Source organism: Equus caballus, chromosome 17 (assembly GCF_041296265.1).
Source record: "Equus caballus isolate H_3958 breed thoroughbred chromosome 17, TB-T2T, whole genome shotgun sequence".
NCBI lineage: Eukaryota > Metazoa > Chordata > Mammalia > Perissodactyla > Equidae > Equus > Equus caballus.
Genome location: NC_091700.1, coordinates 15545284 through 15558606, shown reverse-complemented (window position 1 = coordinate 15558606; position 13323 = coordinate 15545284). Strand labels below are relative to the sequence as shown.

At 46.5% G+C, this 13323-nt stretch overlaps 1 long non-coding RNA gene across 23 annotated transcripts in view; it reads left to right on the top strand.

Annotated features, from left to right (window-relative positions):
- Positions 1-11945, top strand: part of LOC138918318 (uncharacterized) — a 64481-nt gene extending 52536 nt beyond the window's left edge. For 5 of the 23 annotated variants that reach the window (XR_011427545.1, XR_011427535.1, XR_011427529.1 and 2 more), the window contains 3 exons: positions 5790-5945; positions 7193-7318; positions 11793-11811. This is a non-coding gene — a long non-coding RNA (uncharacterized lncRNA). Of the gene's footprint in view, positions 1-5789; positions 5946-7192; positions 7319-11792 lie in introns of all 23 variants that reach the window. The other 18 variants (XR_011427544.1, XR_011427527.1, XR_011427526.1 and 15 more) reach the window with 12 other exon arrangements.
- Positions 11946-13323: the final 1378 nt, after the last annotated feature.

Sequence of the window (13323 nt, the reverse complement as noted above, 5' to 3'; positions counted from 1 at the left end):
TGAAGAACAGATTTAGAGGTTCCTCTATGGGGCTCGAAGCCCTCGGATTTGGAGTCCACTTCCAAAGTTGGGTCATTTGAGGGGGGACAGTAGAAATAGGTCAAGGACTGGGATGCAGCATCTTCCAATTTAAACGTCTGTATGGATTCAAGGACCCTGCAGGGAAGGCCCCACTCCATTCTCATACGAAAGCTTTTAATATGGGTTTCCATCATCTGTTGTGCACTGGAATCAATGAAGCAAAGCTCCTGGAAGGTATTCAGGGAGGAGTCCCCACCCACTGAAGGTGGCAAACTCCTCTGTGCTATTTGGGTGCGGGATTTGTCAGAAAGCAGCAGTGTCTGCTTGCTGGCATGCCATGAACTGCGCACCGTCCCAGGGAGCCGAGCCTCACTGATTTCCTCAAACTTCTTGCTCAAATGTGCTTTCAGGACATTTTCAAGTTGTTTCTGATCTAGACTTTCCTCCAAGGCCCTTGAATTTTTCCCTGACAGACTTGCCACGTGACTATTTAGGTCTTTCTCAGAGTCATATGCCGGATCCTTATCTGAAGAGCTCTCTGGGTCACTCAACAGATGAGCTTTTGGGCCATTCTCTGGGCTGTGCCCCCGATCCTTCCCCATCTCCTTCTCTACCTGAAGCAGTTCTGAACCCCTCTCATGGAAGCTTTTGGATTGGCTCAGTCCAACATTTAGATCTTTGTTCACCGAGATCCGTGAGAGTCCACGATTGCTCTCTGACTTAGCTATCTCTGAGAAATCTCTTGGAGGCATCATCAGTGACAGACACTCACAGATCCTGCGGGGCAGGCCCCACCAGTGTTGGATGAGCCTCTTTCGAAGGTGATGTTCCAGTTTCTTCCTCAGCTCATCACTGAGAGGAAACTCTACGGGAAGGATGGAGATGGAGGCATGGGCCTGGGAGGCCTGATGGTAAGGAAAGTTGGGAGCTGAAGAACAAAATTCTTCCTGAGATCTTTGGACTACAGAGGGGGAACCCCACAAACTTTCCTGTTGCTTCTGCAACACTTTCCATTCCAGCTGTTGAATTTCAGATGAGGTGAGAGACTCTGATTCATCCTGGGGTCTATGGTGACACACTCCACAGATCCTTATCTGGGGTAGAGGACCAGATGGTAGGATTGGGAGTGGGGATTTAAGGTGGGCCTGGGACTTGACCTGAGTGAGAGGTAGGGGCTGGGATTGGGGCAGGGTTTGAGGCAAGGGTTGGGGCTGGATCTCAGGCAAGGATGGAGGTGGGCGATGGAGAGGTACTGGGGATTCTTGGCCCATGGAGGCATTTGAGATGGTATTGAAAAGGAAGATTGTGGTGCAGTCACTTGAGTCACAGATAGCAGAGGGCAAGGACTCGCTGTGCAGAGATGGGAGACCCCAGAAGAGCTGCATACATTTTTCCTGTAAATGGTCCTCCAAGATTTTAGGATATGGGGGCTGCTCATGCATGTGCAGCTCCTTTGGTTTGCCTGCACTGCTCCAGGAAGGAAGGGAGAATGCTGAGTCACACTCATCAGCATTTGACTCTAACGTTTTCCCCGAAGGATTTAGTTGGTGGCCTGGCCTAAGTTTTTTTGGAAAAGAACCCTTCTCCTTCTCCTTTTCCTTCCACATCAGGAAATCACTCCTCTTTCGGACTTGTCTCTCCAGGAGTGCCAGGACATGAGGGCTGAGAAATGAGAGGTTACCAGGCTCTATAAGGTTAGCTGTAGGGTGTCTCTCCAGAGAGGACTCTGAAGAATGGAGGGCAAGAAACTCTCGATTAAAATCACATGGTGCCAAGGTGGAAGGTGCTAAGAACAAGTCTTTGGCACAAGCTTGCCACCAGGATAATTCTGAAATTGACAGGCTTGAATGGTCAGTGCCTCTGACTGTTGGGACATAAGTGGACAACCCACCAGGGCTATCTGGAGATGAGTTCTCTGGAACAGACTTCAGTAAGATGGAAACCAATTTAGACTGAGTCACAGTTAAAGGGTGGTCTGTCGGTGGTGAGACAGACAGGCTTGGTGGTGTGTGATGACAAGCCAGTGAATCAGTGGGATTGATTATCTGGGACAAATTTGGTAAGGGGTTAATATCTTGGGAAAGGGTGCGGTCAAGAGAGAAGATCGTATTCAGAGACAGAGTGGCCTCTGGTTGGAGAATAGGACCCGTTGCCTGGGTGTCATGTGGTGGCAGAGGGGGAAGGGCAAGGGGTTGGGGTGGGGAACGGTCTGCTGGGAATTTGGACTCCAAGGGAGGAAAAGGCTCTGGTGGCATAGAGTGACCCGGTGGTGAGGGTGAAAGAAAGTCAGCTAAGGGTGTCGTTGGGTTAGGTGAGAGGACGGAGGGGTGCGGTGGGGAAGGGTCAGGTGGAGGGGATGGTGTTAGGTCTCCTGGAGGGACTTCTGAGAAGGCAGAGGACAGAGTGAATGATGACTCAGTCCCAGAAGCTCTGGAAGCCATAGAGGACACAGAGGCGGTATCATCTTCCAGGTCCTCCAGGAGCCGATTGATCTCAGCAGTTGTGCTATTACACACCTCACAGGAGGGGTCTGGGCATAATAGTTGACGAAAGCGGGTGGTATCGAGAGGCCGGCCTAGGGGCCTGCGGGAGACAGGAAGTAGAAAACTGTAGCCAGGACCAGAACAAGGAAAGGAGGACCTGCCGGCCTGTCAGGGGAGGGGCCACCTGAAGCCTGCTGCCCCTTCACAATGCCCCACGTCTATGACTTCACCATACACTCAGCAGCCCTCACCCCAAGGCCTTCATTCACATACCCGTTCCTATGGCAAACCCCTCCCATGACTACTGCAGGCTGTACTGCATCCCCGGAATTGCAGAGAACATGTTAAAGAGGGATCAGGAAAGAAAAGACTAGTCACCTTTTCAGAATAGAAATTAGCCTCCTTTTCTCCTCTGTTTCCCTCTGGTAATTTCTCCAACCTGGGAAACCAGAAGAGTGAATTACATGTAATAAAGGTAGAAGCATAGGTGTTACACAGGAGTCCCTTTATGGGAGACCCTTGGGATATTAACTCTGAAAGCCCCAAGAATCAGTGGATGTGGTCAAACGGTCAATGATAATATTAATAATTTTCACATGTGTTTGTTGCTTCATTTATAAAGTACTGTCACATACGTTATCCCATGGGATGTTCAAAACCCCCATGTGAGGAACATAGGTCAATGGTTACCTCGAGGAGTCTGATCATCCAGGAAGTCAACGTAGTTTCTACAAGGTCAGGAGACAGAAGTTCTGACTCTTGACGTCTCCCACGGCCACCCACTGGGCAACACCCATTGTCCAGGCCCATCACTGCTTCATGCCCAGAGCTGGGCAGAGCAGGAATCTGAGAAATGTCTCGGGTTCTGACTACCTTCCCATGAGCCTTTCCTCTGAGGCCTCTATCTTCTGAGAGGGACTCTATCTAGCGACTGACATCCTCAGAGACCATGGACCTGGGACCTCATGGAGAGGACAGGAAGGGTCACCCTTGGAGAGCTCAGGTGGGATAGGTGGAACCTTACCACTTGATGTTCCACCTTTTCTTCTCCTCTTGGCTCTGCCCTGACGCTGAGAACAAAAAGAAAAGAATGAGGAGCGAGGACTTAGTTGGCTTGCTCCTCTCTATAGGAGACTCAGATATTCATCCAAGATTAATGTCACTCTCCATTTTTATTACTAGCACTTTGTGTTCTTTCCCTTTCTGAATTTCTAAAGGTGATAAGATACTTTCAATTTTTCCTTCTTTGAAAAACTCGAAGGAGGATTTTTGGCTAGAGTCCACACTTGATGTTCTCAGTCAGAAGTCCTCTGCTCAAGGCGGGCATAGACTCTGAGGCCCACAGTCACATCTGTGCTTCCTCAGATAGGCCCCTGTATCCTGGGACAGAGCTCACACTCCAGTGTCTGCTCAGAGGCTCAGCCCTGCTCTCCTGATCTGCCCAATACAAAGGACGGTTTGGTCGAATGACGCCCGACATGGGAATGTGACTCATGATCCAGTGTTGGGAACAGTGTTCTCCTACACAGATCCCAAACTCTCTAAATAACCTAATGCAGGGCTGTGAAATCAGTGATGGGATTTTATCCAGGAATCCTCCACCACACCCAGATGGTCTGTGAGTTTTAAATGGGAAACAGTCCCAGCTGAACCCCTAGTCCTGCCTCTCCTATTCCCCTAGAAGGATGATGTTCTATCCTCTATTCAGACTTGCCATCTTAGGAGTCTCTCTGGACCAACTCATTTAAAAATGTGGGACTAGAAATGGAAACAACAATAAAAAATCCCTGTTGGTGGCTTGCCCAGGGATCCTTACCTTTTGGTAGATTTTGGTTTTCCAGAAGGTTGGTAAAGATGGAATCCCCACCAGGAAGCACAGGAACAGAAGAAGCAACCACAACCCACACACGATGGTGAGGTTGTGGTCACTATCTAAGAATGTTGAGCAGATGCTCAAAAACAACTCAATATGGCTATTCAGAAATGAGAGAACATTCCATTGACTGAACTCCATTTTCTGAATCGCAAGGCTGCCTGAGGCAGCTGAGCTCTGAGAGTGTCCACACTTGCCTATAATCCCAGGCCTGCATCACAGAGCACTGAAGAGTCACAAAGGGTTTCAGAGGGTGGGGGAGGGGACATGAAGAGGGTGTGCCCATGGCCCCTTCCCCCCACCAGCCCAGCTGATCTCTCCATCCATCCTGGGCCCTCCAGGTCCCTCTGCCCTACCCTGCCATCCTATTTTCCAACTCTGTCCGTTCATCATATCATACAATTACATTAATGGAATTTTCTGCCTGTTCCACCTGTACTCCAGATATTACCTGGGCCCCCTTTACTGTTTGGAGAGCTTGACTTTGGTTTCACCAATTCCACTGCCTCGAAAGTCTGAAATGCTCCCTGGAATTTTTGCTTGTACCCAGACATTTACACTCAGAATCATATATGTCCTCAAATCCATCTTTCCTTTAGAATGTTTTTGCCTTACATGAACCCTGATATAGAACTTAAAGTTCTTTACTCATTTGGTTTTGTGAATGTTGAATAACAAATTTTAGTTTTTTGCTTCAGTCAGCCTTTACCGTCTTCAGCCAGTGGGGCTGACTCAAATAATTGAAATGAATGATTCATTATTCAACATTCACAAGACTAAAATCAGTACGGGCATACCTCACTTAATGAAAGGGACATGTTTTGAGAAATGCATCATTAGGCACTTTCACTGTTGTGTGAACATCACACAGTGTACTTACACAAACCTAAGTGGTAGAGCCTACTACACACCCAGGCTATGTGGTGCTACCCGTATGGGACCACTGTCATATATGTGGTCCATTAGTGACCGAAACATCGTTAATATTGTTACATGGTGCGTGACTGTGGTGGATGACAATGACAAAATGGAGTACCATTTTCAAGGCTTCTAAAATGGAGCTGGGAGGCCATTAAGGAAGTGGGGCTTATGCTTGTACACCACATCCACCACCAGATGTTAACTGAACTTTTGAGCTTTACCTGACAGCAGAGGTCACATCTTGAAGTGTTTCCTCATTCCAAGAAGGGGCAGTCTGCCTAGGACCAACTATGTTCTGGCAAGTCAGCTCACCCCATGCCAGAACCAGTCATTAACTGTTCACTGTAGACCTTTGTAAGCCTGTGTCCTTTCCTTTTATCTACCCCTGCCTCCTTTGTCTTCCTAGGAGCACATTTGAGCTTCTACTCGAATCTACATCTCCTGAATTGCAATTCTTGAGACCCCAAATAAACTTTTTGGTTCTTTTGCAGTTTATGCCTCTTATTTGCTGACTTTACATGGTGACAGAAGTGGGATCCCTAGCTACTGACCTTCAATTCTGGTGCCACTTCACAGACACAAGCAAGGTGCCTGCAAAGAATCTTTTGTGCTCTGTCGTCTCCTCCTGGTGGCTCTGGTTCCTGGTGGTAAGTCCTCCTGGGCCTGGACCTCCCATTTTTGGTAGAGGTCCAGACTCTTTATGTAGGCGTCCTTTGATAGTGGTTCTGGCCATCCTTCCATTGTCAGCTTTGTTAGAAACTTCTGTTTCTTTCACTCCTTTTTTGGGCCTTTGATCCTTTGGTAAGTTCATACAAATGAGAAATCCATTTTCTAAGAGGACCACCAAAGAACAGCCCCACTCTGGGACTCCTGCTGGTTTTGTCTTTAAAGAATACAGACCTTCTACATGTAGATTTTTGTCCCACTGGGCTCAGATTACTCAGGGTGATTTAAAGCTTCACTGGCCTAAATGGAGCTCCTTTGAAATTCCTAAATTGGTTTATCTGTGCACTCAATTGGAAAAAGCCTATCAAACCAAACAAATAAAATGGGAAACTTTTTAAAATTGGTATCTTGAGGCCTCTAAATGAAACACTGAAAAGGACACTTCCTTGCAAGCCATAACAATGTCATAACTAAGAATTTCAAATGATTAAATGTAAATGCCATCGATAAAAGAATATTAACTCCTCCTGTATTTGTCAGGGTTCTCTGGAGAACCAAGGAGATTATCTATATATATATAATATATATTAATATTGATATATAATAGAATATATAATCCATTGTATCTATATTTAAATTCATTTATTTAGTTCTATAAATTACATATATACACATAAAATTTATATATAAAAGAAACTTTGGCCTCGCCCCTAACTGCTTAAAAGAATTTAAGACAGAAGGCCTGTTCCAGGAAGGAGCTGTCAACGTAGGGAACTCTAGATGTGGTAGGGAAGAAGGTACCTAGCCGGGCCCATTTTACACAAGTTCTCTCTCCTTTGTTTAGAGATGGCCCAGCAAACATTTGGTTTTCTGTCTCCTTGTGAATTGGCTTCCTCCTCTTTGAAGTCCCAAACCATGACCCCCAACCCCGCGCCTTTGTAAAATATCTAAACCCTAACCATAGACCTGGCAGACACGCTGTAGACTGAGCAGCAGCATGAAGACCAGGGTCAACCTGATGACATTGTGGGTGGGACTACTGGCTGTTTGTCCACACCCTTGTCCTGGGTGCCCAGGAAGGCAGTCACCCAGCAACTTGCAGTGAGGTGTGGCGTGTGACTATGTTTCAGCCAATGCAATTGGAGTGGAAGTGGTGTGTGCCATTTCCAGGTTGGAACTTTTGAAAGCAGGTGTGTCTTCTCCGTGTTCCTTCTTTCTCCTTGTGCAGATTGGTTGCAGACAATGATACAGGCGTCAGGAATGGCGGAGCCAAGAGACGGGAATTCATGGGTGACTGACACACCCTGTGGAAGAGAACCACCTGCCCAACACGAAACCCACCTTGGCCTGCAAGGTAATCACACATAAATTTCTACTCTCTGGTTATTCTTTTTCGGGATCTGCTTGTTATTTTCTTAACTATTATGGAAATATTTCAAATATGCAGAAGAGTACATAGTATGGCCTCTATCTCTGGCCCCAATACCCAGAAAGAATAGACGTTCAATTCTGCCCTATTTGCTTCCGATGTTGCATTCATTTGCTGGGGCTGCCATGACAAAATACCACACGTAGGATGGCTTAAACAATAGAAATTTATTTTCTCTCGGTTCTGGAGGCTGAAGTTCAAGATCAAGGCGTTGGCCGGTATAGTCTCTTCTGAGGCCTCTCTCCCCGGCCGCTTCTCCCTGTGTCCTCACACGGTCTTCCCTCTGTGTGTGTCTGAGTTCTAATCTTCTCTTCTTACGTGACTATCAGTCACATTGGATTGGAGCCTACCCATGTGACCTCACTTTACCTTAATTACCTCTTTAGAGGCCCTCTCTCCAAATACAGCCCTATTTTGAGGTCCTGGAGTTAGGACTTCAACATATGAATTTTCAGGGACATGATTCACCCCACAACGATATCTCTGTTTTTAAGAAGCAAAATGTTGCCGTCACACCTAAAATTCACATTTCCATCCCGTTCTCCTCCCTCCCTCATCATAGGTATCAATATCCTAAAATTAATTACATTCTTTATGATTCCAAGAATATCCATGTGCATGGCTCCATTAACAAAAGATTACATTTTTATGCATAGTCAAGACATACATGTGTATGTCTCCGTTAACAAATTCTTACATTGTTATGCACTTAAAAAATGTACAGGAACAGCATCACACTGCACATGTCCTTCTTTGATTGGCTTTGGGCTATAAATGGGGAAGGAAAAACAGCAGCTGAGGGTAAGAGAATAAATAAACGGCTTATGCATAAAAACCCAAAAGGACAGATTTCCAAGAGCATCCAGGTTGGTGACCATGTGCAGGTTCTGGGAGAGTGGTTACCTGGAGAGGGCGTGGAAGCTCAGTGCCCTTTCCCCATGTCTTGCCCTGTGCGTCTGTTCCATCGAGGTATTCCCAAGTCATATCCTTTCCTAATAAACAGGTAATCTAGTAAGTAAGAGGTTTCTCTGAGTTCTGTGAGCCGCCCTAGCAAATTCATCGAACCGGAGTAGAGAGTCTTGGGAACCTCCTACTGACAGCCAGTTGCTCAGAAGCATAGGCGACAACCTAGACTTGCTCTTGGCACCTGCAGTGGGGGCAGTCTTGTGGGGCTGAACCCTTAACCTGTGGGATGTGATGCTGTCTCTGGGTACATAGTGTCAGAATCGAGTTGAATTGTAGGACACCCAGCTGGTGTCCCAAGAATTGCTTGTTGGTGGGGGGGGGACTCCCCTGACCCACAACCCCACACACATTGGAATTGGTACCAGAACCTAGGAACAAACTGTGAAAGATAAGCATCTTAGCTTGGGTTCCTATAACAAAATGCCATAGCGTGGGTGACTTAAACAACAGAAATTTATTTTCTCACCATTCTGGGGGCTGGAAGCCTGAGATCAGGATGCCAGCATGGTCAGGTTCTGGCGAGGGCTCTCTCCTCAGCTTGCATAAGGTCCCCTTCTCACTGAGTCCTCAGATGGCGGGGTGTGTGTATGCGTGTGAAGAAACAGAAAGAGAGATCTCTTCCACTTCTGATGAGGCCACAGTCCTATCTGATTTAGGTTCCACCATTATGACTTCATTTTCACCATAATTACTTCCTAAAGACCTTGTGTCTGCACATTGTCACAAGGGGGGGTCAGGGCTTCCATATATGAATGGTGGGGAGAGAGAATTCAGTCCATAGCAATAAATAAAGAGCAAATAAATAGAAACAAAGGTTTGGCATTTCTCTTTCTCATTTCCTTTCTTCCTGACTTTACTGTCTTGCTCTTTGTCTAGCTTCTTGAACAAGCAGCTCATTGGTTTCTAATTTTTCTTTTTAGATACGTATGTTGAAGGTATCTTTCTTCTAAGTGTTGTTTAATTCCATCCACCAGATTTTGTCATGTAGTGCTTTCAGCTATAAATATTTCCTGAGTTCCATATGAGATCCCTTTCAATGCAAGGTTCTATAAGTTCCCAGCCATTATTATTATTTTCTCATCTGTCGCTCCTTTTACAAGTATGTAATGTTCCTCCTTGTCACCATGTTGGTTTTGTCTGGAGCTTTACCTCCAGATTTCTATAGATATACTTTTTTATTGACAGGTAAAGGACAAAATGAGGAAATATTTTTGCTATATATAAGCATGGTATCTGTCTACACTCCTGGGACAGTGTAGACTTCTAATCTGTCACTTATCCACCTTTGTGAAAAGGAATTCTAATATTGGCTCACTGAAGTCATTTTGGTCAACAGCACAGGAAATTGGTAATATGTATGAGTGGGGACCTGGAAATGGCCTCCCCAAGATATGTCTCTTTGGCATCAGGATTATTTGAGGCTGATTGCTTTTGATAAACTGGGACAGGGAAGGAGGAATGGAACTTGCCCTTTGTTAGGGCACATTTACATTTGTAAGGTAAATCTCTATCTGTAAAAGTTGCCTCCCTCTCTGTACCAGGAAGAAGAAAGGAGATGACCTTCTCTCTAAAAACTCTTAATACCAAAGGCGCAAGGACTTAAATCTGTATTTTATTGTGCTAGTCTGGTAACCTCCTGTAACTGACTTTCCTCCCCCTCCCAACGTTGGCATTTCTTAAGGATTAAGCATCTTTCCTTAGGCTAGGAACTGATTGCTGAGCTCACCTGTGACAGCCCAGCTCCAGACAATCGACTTGAGTCCTGCTATGCCCACTGAGATAGCAGACCCACTACCTGCTGTGTCCATCAAGTGCCGACAGGGCAATCTTGTGACTATTGTGGGAGGGACATTTGAATCACATGTGAAACACCCCATTTGGCGGTATATAACCACTATGTGCACCCCACTTCTTTGGTGCCCTTTCTTCCTTCAGGAAGAAAGGCACCGGGCCACGGTTCCTCATAAAGCTTTGTTTAATTTTCTCTTGCTTTTCTGTCTCATGTGAATTTAATTCGTTCTCCAGCCAGACGAACCCACACTTGGGAAGAGGAAATGTCTTCCTCCCCTACATATGTTTTCATCAGTCAGATAGTCCATGTTGTGCTGTATTCACAACAAACTCCTAAGTCTCAGCTAAAAATAACCAAGGTTTATTTCTCAAACATGCTCCATGTCATCAGGGGCTGGCTCTGTATTATCCTTGCTCAGTCTGGAGGATTGAGTAGATGGCAGCTAAAAGATGCTCGATCCAACCTCTTGCACAACTGCCAGGCAGGAAAAACACACTCCTACTGTTTGCCAAAGGTTTGTCTGGAAGAGACAGCCTCATTTTTGCTCAAGTTTCATTTGCCAAAGGCTCACAAAGTCACATTTGACTTTAAGGGGCCAAGAAGATACATCCCTTCTGTGTGCCAGAGAAGAGCCGACAATATTTGGTGAACGGCAGTAATAATAACTATACACTGTGCTCTATTGTGTCTTCCAAAGCTTATTTTTGCTTTTTGTTTGTTGATTTTTTCAAAAATTCCCTTCAGTTATGTGAGTTACCGTAAATCCTTCTAGTCAATTTCTTTAATAAGAAAACTGAAGTTAGCCAGAGTTAGCTTCTTTTGCTTAAAAAAAAAAAAAGGTCTAACGTATTAGACTTTGCGTTATAAATGTTACTGAGCAGCTTAGGAAAATGAACTTCAGTTTACACCTTGGGCTGGTTTTCAAGAAAGGGTACACACCGATTTTTGAAGGATAAGGTTTTAATAGGAAAAGAAGCAGGGCATGGCATGAGCCAATATTTAGATCCGAATAATTATTGGTGACTGCAGCATGTCAGGCAGGGAGCCAGCTGTTTTTGCATATGCTCTCTAAGTCAATTTTAATTCTTTATAAGAACAATATGAGGTGAATCTTACTATTCATCACTTATATATGCAGAAACTGAGGGTCAGGGAGGTGAAATGACCTGTGCAAAAGTCACTTAACTAGCAAATGATGGCTTTGCTTCAAGTCCATCATCTGATCAGGCAGAGGTGAAAGAGAAGAATGCAATGTGTGTTTTTGGGTAGTGGGTACTGTTCGGTTTGGCAGGACTGTGGGATACATGAAAGGCGGAGGGGCCCTTGAGTGCTAAGGCAGAGAGTTGGAGTCTATCAGGTAGGCAGTGAGAGGAAGGTTTCTGCATCCGAGAGGGCACTGGTGGAGCCATGCCTCAGAAACATTGATCTGCTATTGTCCTCTACGATGAAGAGAAATGAGGCACGCTGGAGGCTTGGAGACCAGTTGGAGGAGCATTGTAAAAACTCACATAGGCCTGAATGGGCATGGGTGTTGGCAATGGAAAAAGAAAAAAGTATTCTATCGAGTCTCCAGACGCCCAGGGAATTGCTGAACGAAGTCTGAGTTCTCCCTATGTAGATAGCTCATACTTTTCATTATAGGTTTCTCAAGAACTTGCTCCCAGAAAAAACCTGGATGGAGAACAAAACAGGTAAGTGCCCAAGTGAGAAATCTACAAAGCTCCTCTCCCCCAAAATCACCTCTTCCCCATCTGGCATGTCTGCTTCTGGCATGTCTTGCAGGTGGTCAGTCATGTCCATCACCTGGTTTGGGTGTGTGCGACACCTGTATCTGGTGTATCCGGCAGGTGGTTCTCACAAGACTTGTAGGTGGTTCAGACGTGTCCAGAAGGTGGTTCTGGTGTGTCGGGCACCTGGTTACAGTGTGCCTGGCATGTGGTTCAGGATTCTCCATCTAGTGGTTCAGGCTGGTCTAACAGGTGGTTCAGGTGTATCCAGCCGCTGTTTCAGCTGTTTCTGGAACCTGGTTCTGGCCTGTGCTGGACCTGTTTCTGGTGTATCCATCATATGGATCTGGCATGTCCAGCACAGTGTTTGGGTGTGTTCAGCAGGTGGCTTCAGCGTACTGGGCACCTGGTTCCGTGCTGTCTGGCAGGTAGTTCCCGTGTGTCTCGCATATGGTTCCAGTATGTTCTGAAGGTGGTTCCGGCGTGTCCGACTGGTGGCTACCATGTGTCTGGAACCTGATTCCTTCGTGTGTGGTTGGTGCATTCAGTGTGTCCAGGTGTTGGTTCCGGCGTGTTTGACAGTTGGTTCCCGCATGCCTGGCGGGGGATTCCAGGCTGTCTGGCAGGTTGCTCTGGCCTTTTCTGGAAATTGGTTCTGGCGTATCCAGGACCTGGTTCCGGTTTATCCAGCAGGTGATTTTGGCATGTCCGGCAGGTTGTGCTGGCGTGTTAGGCTGGTGGTTCCGGCTTGTCTGGCAGGTGTTTGTGGCATGGCCAGCACCTGGTTCTGGCGTATTCGGGAGGTGGTTTCAGCGTATCTGGCACATGGTCTCGGCATATCCAACAGGTGGTTGCGAAGTGTGTGACAGGTGGTTCCTGTGTGTCTGGCATGTGGTTCTGGTACGTTCGGAAGATGGTTCCAGCATGTCCTTTGGGTGCTTCTGGCATGTCTGCAAGGTGGTTCTGGCGTGTCAGTGTCATGGTTCCAGTGTGTCCGGCGGGTGGTTCCAGGTGGTTCTGGCGTGTCTGGTGGGTGCTTCTGGTGTGTATGGCGGGTCATTCAGGCATGTCTGTATGGTGGTTCCAGAGTGTGCGGCAGGTGCTTCTGGCATGTCTGTTGGCTTTTTCCGGCTTCTAAGGGGCCTGGTTCCAGGTTATCCGGCAGGTGATTTTGGCTTGTCCAGAAGGTGGTTCCGGCGAGTGAAGCAGGTGGTTCAGGCGTGTCCAGCAGGTGGTTCATGTCTGTCAGTGATGTGGTTCCGGCATTTCCAGCACATGGTTCTGGCACTCTGAGAGATGGTTCTTTCATGCCCGTTCATGTGATTCTGGAGCGTCCATCAAGTGGTTCTTGTGTATCCGGCAGGTGATTTTAGCGTTAGAGTCAGATGGTTCTGGTGTGTCCTGCAGGTGCTTCTGGCACGTTTTGGACCTGATTCTCACATCTG